This window comes from Carettochelys insculpta, chromosome 21 (genome assembly GCF_033958435.1).
Source record: "Carettochelys insculpta isolate YL-2023 chromosome 21, ASM3395843v1, whole genome shotgun sequence".
NCBI lineage: Eukaryota > Metazoa > Chordata > Testudines > Carettochelyidae > Carettochelys > Carettochelys insculpta.
The window spans coordinates 17,167,684-17,182,675 of record NC_134157.1 but is presented as its reverse complement, the minus strand read 5'-3'; positions in this window follow the sequence as shown (position 1 = coordinate 17,182,675).

Here is a 14,992-nt window from a genome sequence, read left to right as displayed (position 1 = left end):
TGTTACAGTGGTGAAGAAATGGCTGGGACACGAGTTAAGCGCTTTGCGCGCATGGCGCTAACAGAAATGAAAAGCATCATGGGCCAGATTTGCACCTTTCCCATTGACCTCAGTCCAAGGTGGTGCTTGCAGAGCACTTCGGATGACAAGGCCTATAATTATTTACTAGCCTCGACAGAAGGCTCTGTTACACATGCACTGCATAGAGGCTGTCCTCTTCCGCCAACCCCCTGGTGCCAGCAGCTGCCACGGACCCCAAAGCAAGGTGGGAAGGAGCGGGGCCAACAACTGTTAGCTCTCAGCTCCTCCTGGACTTTGGTGCTGGATCCCCACCCACAGCCACATGCAGCTGGAGCAGCCCTGCTGCGGCGCTTCAAAGGGGTCTGGAGCTCTGGCTGCCACCGTTGCCGAAGTAGCAGCCCCAGCAGCTGGAGTCTGGGCCCCTTTGTCACACCGGGCCCTGGGACAACTGTTCCCTTTGCTGCCCACCCCCGTTGGTTAAAACCTCACTCCAGGACCAACATTTCCCTTGGACAGCTAGCAAGCTCACTTAGCACAAAGAGTCCAGCCTTCTGTTTGTGCAGCCTCATGCAGCTACCCTTTCCCGGACACACAAACTGTTTTCCTCCTCCAACAAATTGCCGTTGTAAATATTGATATCCTTTCCTTCCAAGGCTCTTTAAATGCCCTCTGATACTTAAAAACTATTAAGTGCACCCATCATTACTAACCTGTGAAGTAAATGCATCCTAACGGGCAAGCAAGCTACCCCGGCTCCAACAAATCATTTCTAATGAATAGCACCTGGCAAATGCATCACGTTTAAATGCCAAAGAAAATCCATCTGTGTTATTCAGTGAAAAGAGACAGGCCTATCTCCCCGGCTTTCTTTCCAAGGTATGGAAAGGGCTTGGCTGGTAACACTTAAGTGTGACTGTTTTCAATCTGTTCCCGTGCCTGCAGACAGGAGTCTTCAAGGAAGATATCCCAACAGTCGGGCAGCTCCCAGTGTACAATGGTGAAAGGTCTCAGCTCTGAGCTGCGTGAAAGGCTTTAAATGGAAACCAGCCTTTCTCTTTGCGTGCACACAATGCTTTTCTGACCCTGGGCTGACCTCACCCTCGAATCTGGGGTTCACAGCCCCAGCCTTGAACCCAGCTCTGTTTTTTCATGTTTGGCCTTTCTATTTCCTGAGGTCAGGCAGCCCACCGCTCCATTAGCATTAGGCAACTCCGCGCTCATTTGCCAAAACTGACATCCTGGGAAAGTCCTGATGAATTTATGAATTAGAGACTACAGATGCCAGTAAAAGAATTAAAGTTGGGGGCAGGGAGGGTTTCACTTGCAGGAAATCAGCTGGGATGCTGCTTTTTCTGCAAAACACAACCACTTTCCAATCTTGCTAAAGCTGCTGTGGTACCATGTTTATTTTAAAGAATACAAGTTTAGAAAGAAAGAAAGAGAGAAAGAAAACTGGATAGGATATCATTAGGCAAAGTTCCCTTGAGGTGAAGTAGATTCACCTTTTGGAATTACCAATTGCAACATCTAAGTGTAAGGTAAAATTTATACCCAATAAATCACGTGTCAAGTGCCCACAAGGAGAGGTCATTAAGCAGATGTATGAGCGAAGAGGCAAAGCCCATCTATTTAGAAAGCTGCTCCAAGTGTCAGCATCTCTCCAGCGCACTCAGGGTCAGGTACCTAACAAGCGCAGACAAATATTTCCTGCCTGGTGTGCACTTTTTTTGTGGGGGGGGGGCTTTTTTTAAACAACTCTTTCCCAGGTCAGCTCCTCTGGATGGAGAAGATGTGAAATGAGCGAGCATCAAATAGCACATCAAACAAATTGGGAGGCATGGCCGGAAGGATTGATGGATGGGGGCGCATCTGTGATTAATAATCAAACCCAGAGCTTTTGCTGGGAGTCATGTGGAAAATGTGGCTTTAGAAACATTTGACTAGATCCTAAACAAGTGATGTTTTTCTTTCTTTGTTTTCTTTTCTCTGCCTCGCTCTCTGGCCCCACTGCTTACCCTCACCCCTGCTTTGCTTTTCTTGTCTGGATTCACTAATTAAAATCTATTATCTTTACCTGCTCCAACGGGCAGCTCTAAAGGCTCCTGTTCTGCTTTGATTTATGTCTTGTGTATCACAGGCTTCAGTGGAAAAATAATTGACCAAATAATAAAAGGACGCTAAGTAGCTCCTCATTCAAATGCCATGGTGTCCAAGATGTATTGTTCTACTGAGGAACTGCTGAAATCTTTGGTTTAAATGTCCCACTGCTGGGAACTAAGGTGACCCAGTGTCAAAAAAAAAAAGGGGGGCGGGGGCTGGGGGGATGGAAACACATAAAGGAAAGAAACAGAGCCAGTTCAAAGCCCATGATATGGGACCACTTTTGTTCAACATCTTTATTAATGACCTGGATGAAGGGATGGATTGCACCCTCAGCAAATTTGTGGATGACACGGAACTAGGGGAAGAGGCTGTGAAATGCTGGAGGGTAGGGACAGGATCCAGGGAGACCCTAAACAAATTGGAGGATTGGGCCAAAAGAAATCTGCTGAGGTTCAAGAAGGACAAGCAGAGTCCTGCACTGAGGATGGAAGAATCCCAAGCGCTACTACAGTCTGGGAACCAAATGGCTAAGCAGCTACAATGGGGCCACTGGCCCCGCACCCAGGATAATGTGGCTGTGGAGTTCTGGGGAGCTGGTGGGCATCTTGGCCCGGCCCTCAGCCCACCTGCCCCAGTCTCTGCCACCCACAAGAGCAGGCTGGAGGAGGGAGCCTGGGGGCCTCAGCTGGAGAATGGGGAAAGGCAAGTGAGGCAGTTTAGGAAGGCGTTGCATTGTCTGACCTATGATACCCATCCCCCATACTTGGCAGATTATCATCGTGAGTCTCACAAGTCTTGGCAACTACTGCTGCGCAAGTGGGTGATTTTGTTTTGTTTTTGTGGCTGTTCAGGACAGTGATGAAACAGTTCATTGCAGATAATGTGAAGACTTTTTGAAATTTTTACTGGCACAAAATGATGGGAAAAAATTCATGTTGAGTAGCACAAAACGTTTCGTTTGACCCAAAAGAAACGTTGGGGGGGAGGGACAATTAGCTTTTGGAAACTTCTAATGAAATTGACATATATTTCAAAATGACAAATTATGTCAAATCAAAATGTTATATTTTTTCACAATTTTGGCGAGAGGAGCAGGAGTAAACCAAAATAATTCAACAAAATGAACGTGCATTCACAGAACATTTCAGTCAACCTGCATCTGGATTTTCCAGGAGAAAAAAACACTTCAGGTGCAAAATTTCACCCATGCTATCTGCAACATTGCAATGGCTGCTGTTTTGCTATTGTGATTATCCCAGCACAGCTCCTTCAGGCCACCAATTTGCTTGACAGCAAAACTTTTTGAGTCTTCTCCTTCCACCCTTTTTTCTTAATCCCTTTAAATAAACCTTTCTGACTAGTGAGGAAAGCTCTCTCTCCCACCTAGAATATGAGAGTCCGCTGTTGTCTCCTGTGATATCTCAAGGCATGTCCCCACCATCAGTGATAAGTCCAGTGGAGGTTGATTTGTAGTGGCTATTATAGACACAATAAATCAAGCATTCTTCTGTCAACTCTGGTATTCTACCAGAACGAAAAAGAGTAAGGGGCATCAATGGTAGAATGTCAGCCTTCGACTTACAGTGGTGAAGACACTGCAGTAAACAGACCTAAGTACATCGATTTTCACATATCTGAAGTTTTTGCGCTTATCTGTTGGGAAATGGAAGAAGTGCCACCCTTCGGAAAAGGCTACATGAGGACTTCTACTAGCACCAGGGTTGTTCTAAGGTCTCTTTGAGGTGAAACTACAACACCAAAGGACAAATTTCGACATGTCTATGCTGGCAAAAAGTCTCTATTAATTCCATGGTCTGGAATAGTGACCACAGGATCAGTTCCTACAATGGGATTGGGCCCTTTAAGTTCATCTGTATTGTTCATCAGCATTGGAGAGAAACAAAGCTTCCCTGCCTTTGATTTCTCACCCTACCATTCCCCTCAGACCAGGGGAGCGAAGGGTTTGTCATTAATACTGGGGTGGGAAGAACACATTGCTGAACGTGTGATCGTTGAAAAAGGAATGTTTTTGTTGCCAGGGAACTATTTTTAATTGTCATGTAGATCCAGTTAGGACAATGACCTAGCTGCTGGGTGGAAAAAGCAGGTTGTTTTTCAGAATAAACTCGATTACTAAACCCTAAAGGGAAATGTCAGGATTTATTCTCTTCGCAGACACTCAAGTGCCACCATCCCCAGATGGACAAGTGTAACTGTGTGATATTTGGCCCTCTCTCTGGACGCGCATTAGGACAGTGGAGGTATATCTTTCTAAAGCAATATTTGAAAAAGATGCAATGTAGAAGTCAAGACACTGGGCTAGAAACCAGGAACTCCTGACATCTTATCCTGGCATTTATACTGATACCTTTGAGTTACCTCCTTCACCTTCCTAAAGGGGAGATCAAATGGGTTTCAGTGAATCTGGCAGAATTCCTGGCATCTGGGCAAGGTGGGACCCAGCTCCACACTTGAGGAAGGGCAGGACTGGGGCAGCCAGAATCCACAGCCCTTAGCACAGACCCATATCTAACTACACTGCACAGCGTGGCCACTTGACATGGGTGAGGTTCTGTGGCCTGCAATGGTCAGATGAGGAGATCATAAAGGGTCCCTCCTGACAGAATCACAGAATCCCAGGGCTGGAAGGGACCTCAGGAGGTCATCTAGTCCAGCCCCTGCTTCAAGCAGGATCAACCCCCACTAAGTCATCCCAGCCAGGACCTTGTCAAGCCGGGACTAAAAACCTTGAGGGATGGAGAATCCACCACCTGTCTAGGCAACGCATTCCAGTGCTTCACCACCCTCCTGGTGAAGTTGTTTTTCCTAACATCTAACCTATACCTCTCCCTCTTCAACTTCAGACCATTGCTCCTTGTTCTGCCATCTGACACCACTGAGAACAGCTTCTCACCCTCCTCTTTAGAGCTCCCCTTCAGAAAGTTGAAGGCTGCTATTAAATCACCCCCAAGTCTTCTCTTCTGTAAACTAAACAAGCCTAAATCCCTCAGCCTATCCTCATAGGTCTTGTGCTCCAGACCCTTAGTCATTTTTGTTGACCTCTACTGAACCTGCTCCAGCACATCTACATCCTTGTTATACTGGGGGGCCCAAAACTGGACACAATATTCCAGATGCAGCCTCACCAGTGCTGAATAGAGGGGAGTAACTTCTTCTCTAGATCTGCTCAAAATGCTCCTCCTAATGCATCCTAATATGCTGTTAGCTTTCTTGGCTACAAGGGCACACTGTTTACTCATATCCAGCCTTTCATCCACCGTAACCTCTAGGTCCCTTTCCATTGTACTGTTGCTGAGCCAGTTGGTCCCCCGCCTATAATTATGCTTGGGATTCTTCTGCCCCAGGTGCAGGACTCTACACTTCCCCTTGTTGAACCGTATCAGATTTCTTTTGGCCCAGTCCTCCAATTTATCCAGGTCACTCTGGATTCTCTCTCTATCCTTCAGCATGTCTACCTCTCCCCCTAGTTTTGTGTCATCCGCAGACTTGCTGAGGGTGCAATCCAGTCCCTCATCCAGGTCATTAATAAAGATGCTGAATAACACCGGCTCCAGAACCGAGCCTTGCCGCACTCTGCTTGAAACTGACTGCCATCCAGATATTGAGCCATTACCCATTGGGCCCGACCATCAAGCCAGCTTTCTATCCATCTTATAGTCCAGGGATCCAATCCATATTTGCTTAACTTATGGAAAAGAATGTTGTGGGAGACCTATCAGAAGCTTTGCTGAAGTCAAGGTATAGCAGATCCACCTTAAAGTCTATGAGCTTATGCAAATCTACAGCTCTCACCACCGTGGTCTGTGAGTACAAGGTATTACCACTTGAACTAATGGAGAATCTCTCTTTGCAGAATGGCAACGAAGGGTCCTGTGGCACCTTATAGACTAACAGCAAAGTTTTGAGCATGAGCTTTCGTGAGCACAGACTCACTTCATCAGACGCATTCTTTGCAGAATGGGACCTTTAATACATAGTTGAGCAATTCTGATTCCATCCAGTAGAGGGCAGCATACATGAGCCAGTCCAGCACTGTACTATTTCTTTCCACCAGATCACATTTAAAAACAAAAACGTTAATGATAAATATAATATATGTTCATTTGCATATTGGGAGAGCATAATCCCCTCCACTGCAGGAATCTCTGGGTTAAATCCTTTGACCTTTGCTGCACCAGAGGGATAATGCTGACCCCATCTGGCCTTTAAAGCAGAGGTGTCCAGTACGTTCAGCAACACTACACTGTGGAGAATACAGGGATGGCTAACCCGCGGCTCTTGGAGGTTTTAAATGCCACACACAGGGCGTGCCATCCACCTGCTCCAAACACATGCCCCACCACTTGGTGGGAGAAGCCCAGGGTGGCAGCAGCTGCCCCACTGGTGGCTCCAGCAGTTCTGGTGAGTTGCCAGCATTGAATTAAAACAGGGACACTGGGGGGCCTGGCTCTGTGGGGGAGGGCACTTATTTCGAGGGGAAGCTGGGAGAGCCTGGTTCCGGGGGATTCTGGCTCTGGGGGTGGGAGAGGGCATTTATTCAGAGCGGGGATGGGGGCGCTGGAAGTGCCTGGTTGTATAAAATTTTGTATCATATAATGTGGCAAATATGGAAAGACGACAACAACAAGTGTGGCCATCTTTGAATTCTTGTTGGACACTGCTTCTTTAAAGTCTAGGAACTGTCTTCCACTGATTCCTTCCAATGGGTAGGTTACTCATGACAGGAGCGTTAGAGGATTCTTGTTTATCCACCTTTGCTAGCCGCTATTCAGCGGATTACACCTGTGGCAGCAAAGGAAATGACTGGCTTTCATAGAAAGAGTGTACACTCCACGTGCTGTATGGCCTATAAATATATGCACAGGACATATTTGGCACCACATATTCCTGCAAGTGATGTAATCTTTGGGAAGTTACTTAGCAACCATGGAAAATGTTTTGGAGGTTTTAATTTTTCAGGATGGTATCTTTATGCCGTTCAGCTAATCAGCTTGCTGGCAAGTCTACGGTGATGATCTCATTTTCTTCGTCATTATTTTATGTGAATTGGGCTTTTAGAGACCACAAAGATTTAATTCAAAAAATGTGATTTGGTTTATGTTTCCAGGGTATCGTTAACATGGCATCTACACAAATAACCATGGTAACAAACTGGCAATTAGTACATATATGCTACTTATTATTAATACAGAAACAGGGTAAGTTCCAAATCAACACAGATTACAGTACATTATTACCATAGTAATTACCTACAGTAATGCACACAAATTGAACTAAATGGCCAATTGAACTAGAGTGAATGGCTTTTTATTCCAGTACCTAAATAATGTGCATTCTTGGCTGAATAGTTCAGGATAAATAAAACTGTTTTTAATTTATGCCCAACTTCTTTTTTTGGTGGGGGAAGGAGAAGGCCTGACTAATTTAACTTTTAGCTAACTGCAGTATAATTACTGTATAGGTTCCACAGTATAAGCTGTGCTCAACTCTTCTGAAAGGACAAAAGGATAAAAGTTAATGGTTCACCCATTTATTAGCAGGTTTACTTCTGTAATTCCAGTCATGAAGTAATTCTGACTACTTTTAAAGGGATGATGCAAGTAATTTCGGACCTAAATTCAGTCTTTATTTTTAAAAAAGAGGTGGGGGAAGAAATTTGTATTTGGCAGAGGTTGGAAAAAATTATAAAACATGAAAAAATGCCATTGCGGTTGAATTAAAATTAATATAAACAGGGCCTTTTTGAAACTGAACATTACCAGTTTTGGACCCTGCCCCAAAAGCATTGCGCTAGTGCACTGGAAACAGTCAGTGAAATAGACTTTAAAAAAAAAATGAAACCAACTGGTTTAGTGACTTGGTCAAGTGAAGTGTAAAAAGGAAGCAAACTGCATAAAATTATATATCATTTTACATTTTTAATTTTTCAGTAATGTGGTATGTTATATTCTATCATAGGTCACATTGGACATAAAATTCAGTGGCCTATATTTGTGGCATGAGGGTAAAACTGAAACAATAAATAAAAAATTTGAATTCCCACACAGAACCCCAGCACATCTACCACTGGTCAATCTTTGCTCTGGTATAGTCCAGGATCAGAATAACAGGAGTGATACTGAGGACAATTATCGGGCCCATGATAGAAGGAGATGACTCATTATTATACAGAATGTTACCTTGTCCTTCCCACCCATTCTCAAGCCTTATGTCTATTTCTTCCATCCCTTGTCTCTTGTCATAGCCCAGCATTATGAGTTCTATGTCAGAAGGAATGTCCTTTGGACTTGTAAAAGAGCTCTGTGCCACTCAAAATCTTGCATCTTTCACCAAGGCTATGTTTACACTGCACCGTTATTTCAGCATAAGCTATTTTGGAAGAGATGGGGTTTATTTTCAAAAAAGCCCTATCTGTGCTGTTTTTTTTCTTTTGAAAGAATCTCTTCTGAAAAAAGATTATGCAAATGAAGCACAAGATATGTAAATCAGCACCTTGTTTGCATTTTCGATTTCCCTCATTTGCATTCCTCTTTCTAAAGAGGGAGGCAAGTGCAGACACCACCAAAATGCTCATTGAAATAGCACTGAGCTATTTCAAAATAGAGCGTCCACACGCAATACAGCCTACTTCAGATTAGAGCCCCTAGAAGCACCATAGTTTATTTCAAAATAACCCCATTCCCTATCTCAGAATAGGTACTATTCCCTGTAAAATGAGTTTTACAGAATTCAAAAGAAACTGGCCACTGTTTCAAAATTATTTCAAAATAGCAGTTTTCTTGTGTAGACGCTCTGAAAGTTATTTCAGAATAGTGGCTGTTATTCCGAAATAACTGCTCTGTAGGCATACCCCAACAGAAGTTGGTCCAATAAAAAATATTCACTCCTCCACCTTATCTCTCTTTTCACTTGATTGCACAGCACCTCCCACAATGGAACCCTGATCCCTGAACAGGGCTTCTAGTTTTTTATCATCCTATAAATAATAGGAATAGTTCTTGAGATTATAAACTCTTCAGGACAAGAACTTGTCTTTTACTCTGTGTGTGTGTGTGTGTCCGTGTCCCCAGCACCTGGCACAATGGAGCCCTTGATCTTCATGCAAATGAATAATCAAATTAACTCTTGTCAGATTGGAAAGATCACAATGTTCCTCAGCACATGCTTTCATGGGCAAAGACCTGCTTTGTCAGATGCATCTGACAAAGTGGGTCTTTGCCCACAAAAGCTTATGCTCCAAAATATCTGTTAGTCTATAAGGTGCCACAGGACTTCTTGTTGTTCTCGAAGATACAGACTAACACGGCTACCTCTCTGATACAATGTTCCTCAGAAAACCTTCTGGCTCTGGCAGAGCTGCATGGGAGTTGTGCGGTGGGAAGACCATATGCTTTCTACCTGCTATGCAATACACACATAGCCAGGTTCTCCGCTAGGATAAACCTAGTAAATGCCTGCTAAGAGCCTGGTACTTTACAGATTAGTTCTGCAGCTTTCATCACACAAGTCATCTCAGACCGTGTCTACACAATGCAAAGTAAGTTGATTGCAGATATGCAATTCTAGCTATGGCATTTGTGTAGCTAGAATAAACATATCTGCACTCTGTTTATTTGGCTGTCCCTACTTAACAAGGTTGATGGGAGAGTTTCTCCCATTGACCTCCCTTACCCCTTGCATCTCACAAAGAGTACAGGGGGAAATCGAACCCCGGAAGATTGACCCTGAGTAGTTCGATCTTCAGGGTTATTGTAGACATAGCCTCACTGCATGGAGGTGAGTCTGTTCCCAAACCCCTGATGCATGTGAAAGAAGAATCTCAGCCTGGGTGGATCTCTTACGAGCAGACAACATTATTGGCACAAGCAAGAAGAGTTGGGAAGGGTGGGAACAAAGCAGCAGAAGAGCGTTTTAGCAACAGCAGTCTGTGTGCTGTTCTACAAGGCAATGCTGGCCATGCAAAACAGCCTCCTTTGTTGTTTGTTACATCCGGTTATTTTTAGTACTTATTTTATGGCTTGGAGACCTGTTGCCACTAGTGATTCAGTTAACACATCCAAGACCTTATAAACATGGGCAGCAGATAATTCTGCTGGGGATTTTTTGTACAATGAGTAAAATCCTACATATTCAACATCCAGGAGAGTAAAATAAGCATGTGCGCATACACACACACATACACACACACTTTTATCTTGAACCAAAGAACATTTATGGACAGATTTTTCCAGCCAGTTTTGTGTCTGGCCTTTGTGTAAATTTTGGCCTGCAGTTTTGCATGCATAATCATTTTTGCACTCCACTAACCACATGGCTAGGTACACTAAACGCATGAATAATGGTCTTCACACTCACGTAGAAAAACAAGCCTAAAAATCCCAACAAAACACAGCTATGCCTCTGAGAATATTCACATTCACATATTCCTTGTGTCCACGCATGTGGGGTTCTATGGATGAAAATTTCCAAGTTTCAGTTTGCCTCTTAGAAATTATTATTCTGGACTCTTTTACAAGTTGAACCTCTCTCATCTGGCACCCTGATCAGTGCTGGATGAGAGAATTTGCCAGATTGCGGGAGGTCGATACTGTCTAGCACATTACTAACACTTCCACTGCTTACTGGGCTCTTAGAAGACATTGAGGGGTAAATTACAGCTAAATGACTACACAGAGCGCTGAGAGCCAGGACTGGTGGCTGGAAACAAACTTTATAGGACATGGGGAAATTTGGCCACACCCATGATTAATGGCTGTCCAGCTAACGAAAATCATGTCAGATTATGGATATTGCCAAACAAGAGAGTTCCAAATTAGAGAGGTTCAGCCTGTAGTACTGTATTATAAAAATTTCCTGGATTCTTCTATCTTGGCAGGAATTTCTTAAATAAGAACATAAGAACATAAGAACATAAGAATGGCCATACTGGGTCAGACCAAAGGTCCATCAAGCCCAGCATCCCATCTGCCGACGGTGGCCAATGCCAGGTGCCCCAGAGAAGGAGAACAGAAGACAAGTGATTTATCTCCTGCCATCCATCTCCTGCCCTTGTTATGAAGGCTAGGGCACCATACTTTATCCCTGGCTAATAGCCATTTATGGACCTGACCTGCAAAAATTTATCAAGCTCTTTTTTAAACCCTAATAGAGTCCTGGCCTTCACAGCCTCCTCGGGCAAGGAGTTCCACAGGTTGACTGTGCGCTGTGTGAAGAAAAATTTCCTTTTATTAGTTTTGAACCTACTACCCATCAATTTCATTTGGTGTCCCCTAGTTCTTGTATTATGGGAAAAGGTAAATAATTTTTCTATATTCACTTTCTCCACACCATTCATGATTTTATATACCTCTATCATATCGCCCCTCAATCGCCTCTTTTCCAAACTGAAAAGTCCCAGTCTCTCTAGCCTCTCCCCATATGGGACCCTTTCCAAGCCCCTAATCATCTTAGTCGCCCTTTTCTGAACCTTTTCTAATGCCAATATATCTTTTTTGAGGTGAGGAGACCACATCTGCACGCAGTACTCGAGATGTGGGCGTACCATAGTTTTATATAGGGGAAGTATGATATCTTTTGTCTTATTATCGATCCCTTTTTTAATAATTCCTAACATCCTATTTGCCTTACTAACTGCCGCTGCACACTGCGTGGATGTCTTCAGAGAACTATCCACTATAACTCCAAGATCCCTTTCCTGATCTGTCGTAGCTAAATTTGACCCCATCATGTAGTACGTGTAATTTGGGTTATTTTTTCCAACATGCATTACCTTACACTTACCCACATTAAATTTCATTTGCCATTTTGCTGCCCAATCACTCAGTTTGCTGAGATCTCCTTGTAGTTCTTCACAATCCCTTTTGCTTTTGACTGTCCTGAACAACTTGGTGTCATCTGCAAACTTTGCCACCTCACTGCTTACCTCATTTTCTAGATCATTGATGAACAAGTTGAACAGGATCGGTCCCAGGACTGAGCCCTGGGGAACACCACTAGTTACCCCCCTCCATTGTGAAAATTTACCATTTATTCCAACCCTTTGTTTTCTGTCTTTTAACCAATTTCCGATCCATGAAAGGACCTTTCCTCCTATCCCATGACCACCTAATTTACATAAAAGCCTTTGGTGTGGGACCGTGTCAAAGGCTTTCTGGAAATCTAGGTATATTATGTCCACTGGGTGCCCCTTGTCCGCATGTTTATTAACCCCTTCAAAGAATTCTAATAGATTAGACAGACACGACTTCCCTCTGCAGAAACCATGCTGACTTTTGCCCAACAATTCGTGCTCTTCTATGTGCCTTGCAATTTTACTCTTTACTAGTGTTTCTACTAATTTACCTGGTACTGATGTTAAACTTATCGGTCTATAATTGCCAGGATCTCCTCTAGAGCCTTTTTTAAATATTGGTGTTATATTGGCCGTCTTCCAGTCATTTGGTACCAAAGTGGATTTAAAGGATAGGTTACAAACCACTGTTAATAACTCCGCAATTTCACATTTGAGTTCTTTCAGAACCCTTGGGTGAATACCGTCTGGTCCTGGAGACTTGTTACTATTCAGCTTATCAATTAATTCCAAAACCTCCTCTAATGTCACTTCAATCTGATATTTGCTTTAACCTAGGAATATAAGAATCACCTTATTGAATCAGACCAATGGTCCGTCTAAGCCAGTATCCCATATTCCAGCTGTCGCATTCCAGATGCTTCACACCAGGGACTCTCTGAAGAAATTTCTTGGAGTGGCCCAAGTTGCTTTGTTCTGCTAAATGAAATGACTACAGGTTCCTTTGTATAATAAAGAGGGAGATGTCCAGAAGTTTTCTGTTTTCCTATCACTGGGGCAAAAGAGAGATTGCACAGCTATTCATGGCTCTTTTCCCCACTTTTCTTTAGATGAGCATTAGTATTTCAGCTGGTTGTTGGGAATTCAGACAAGACTGCTTCTTGAAACGACAAAGCAGTGCCACGCTGAAGTATACATTGTGTTTCTGCCATGGGGACAAACACAAGAGATGATGGTGAAACAAGATTTTAGTTGCTAGCGCCATGACCACAGAGGGCATAATCGTTCTTTTTCAACCTCACTGGGATTAAATAGGTACAGACAGACCTTTATGGGAAACCAGACAGACGGACTCTACTGCACCAAAATATTATTCTTTTTATTACTCTAAAAAAAAATTCAATAAGTCTTTAAAAGGCCTCAGCTCTTTATTAGCATGTTTCCATTTGGCACACAAGAGAAACTGTTCTTTTATCGGGGCCGTCTTTTATCATGCATTACCTTCTGATTTGTGGGGAAATTGTTATTTTAGCAGGCAAGCATTTAAGTATGTCTCACTATATTTGGTTTGGCTCTGAGAGCATGGAAAATGTATTCCTTTAACAAGCATTCATTTAACAGTGGGTTTCAATAAAGCCAAATTGTCTGCAACTCAGTTTTTATGCAATCCCATCTGTGTTCACTATATAACTCTTTCCAAATCCCAGACCCACCTAATATTGTTCCAGTGCTTTCTGGCTGGCCTATCAGGCCAGAATTGTATGTGAATCCTTTTAGTGTGCAACAGAAATAGCAATACTTATCATTACCATAGAGCAGTGTTTCCCAAAGTGTGGTACGTGTACTACTGGTGGTACGCAGAAGGAGTTCAAGGGGTACACAGCAGAAAATAAATTACTAAAAATCAGGAGCTAAGCGCTGGGATGGCAGTGGGTATGCTGATAAGGCCCAAGTCCCGAAATGGGTATGCAAATGTCTTATGCTTAGGAAACACAGCCGTAGAGTGCTGTCTGCTTTGGCCTTCCCACCCTGTTCCTCCACTCCCATAGTCTGACTCACATAGTTGATGCCTCTTGAAATTAACAAGCATTAGGCCTTGCTTTTGCAGCCCTCTTCCCACACAGCTGCATTTTATCATTACCTGAGCGCAAACTAACCCTTTTCAACTTGTTTGATATTCAGTGTGTTGGTTCTTTCCCACTCATGTGGCTAATAACATGACCAGAGTGGGGATCACTTTATACTAGGCTGTCAATTAGCCACAGTTAATCCAAGCGATTAACTCAAAAAATTAATCACAATTTCAAAAATTAATCATGATTCATCATAGTTTCATTCACACTGGTAGACAATAGAATACCAATGGAAACTTGTGAAATATTTTGGATGCTTTCTGCATTTTCAGATATGATTTCAGTTGCAACACAACACAAAGGCCATGTCTACACTTACGAAAAACTTCCAAATGGCCATGCTAATGGTCAAATCAAAGAATACTAATGAGGTGCTGAAATGAATATTCAGCACCTTATGAGCATGCCAAAGTGCTGCAGTTCACTCGCCCATGGCTTGTCTACATGGGGACCCTGCACATTTCGAAATACCCTTATTCCTACCACCTGATGGGAACAAGACGATTTCAAAATGTGCAGGGTCCTTTCAAAAAGGACCCTCCATGTAGACGAGGTGCGGGCGAGCGAACCATGGCACTTTCAAAGTGCTGTGGCCAGTGGCATGCTAATGAGGCGCTGAATATGCATTTCAGCACCTCATTAGTATTCTTCAATTTGGCCATTAGCATGGCCATTTTGAAGTTTTTAGTAAGTGTAGCCGTGGCCAAAGTGTTCAGTCTCAGAGGATAGCCATGATAGTCTGTCGCTTCACAAAAAACAAACAGTCCTGTAGCACCTTAAAGAGTCACAAGTTTATTTATTAGATAATGAGCTCTCATCACTCAATTAATCACAATTAAACATGATTAATTTTTTTAATCACTTGACAGCCCTTCTTTGTACTCTTTTAGTACTGTGTTCTTGCCTCTTGGGAGCAGCTCTGCTT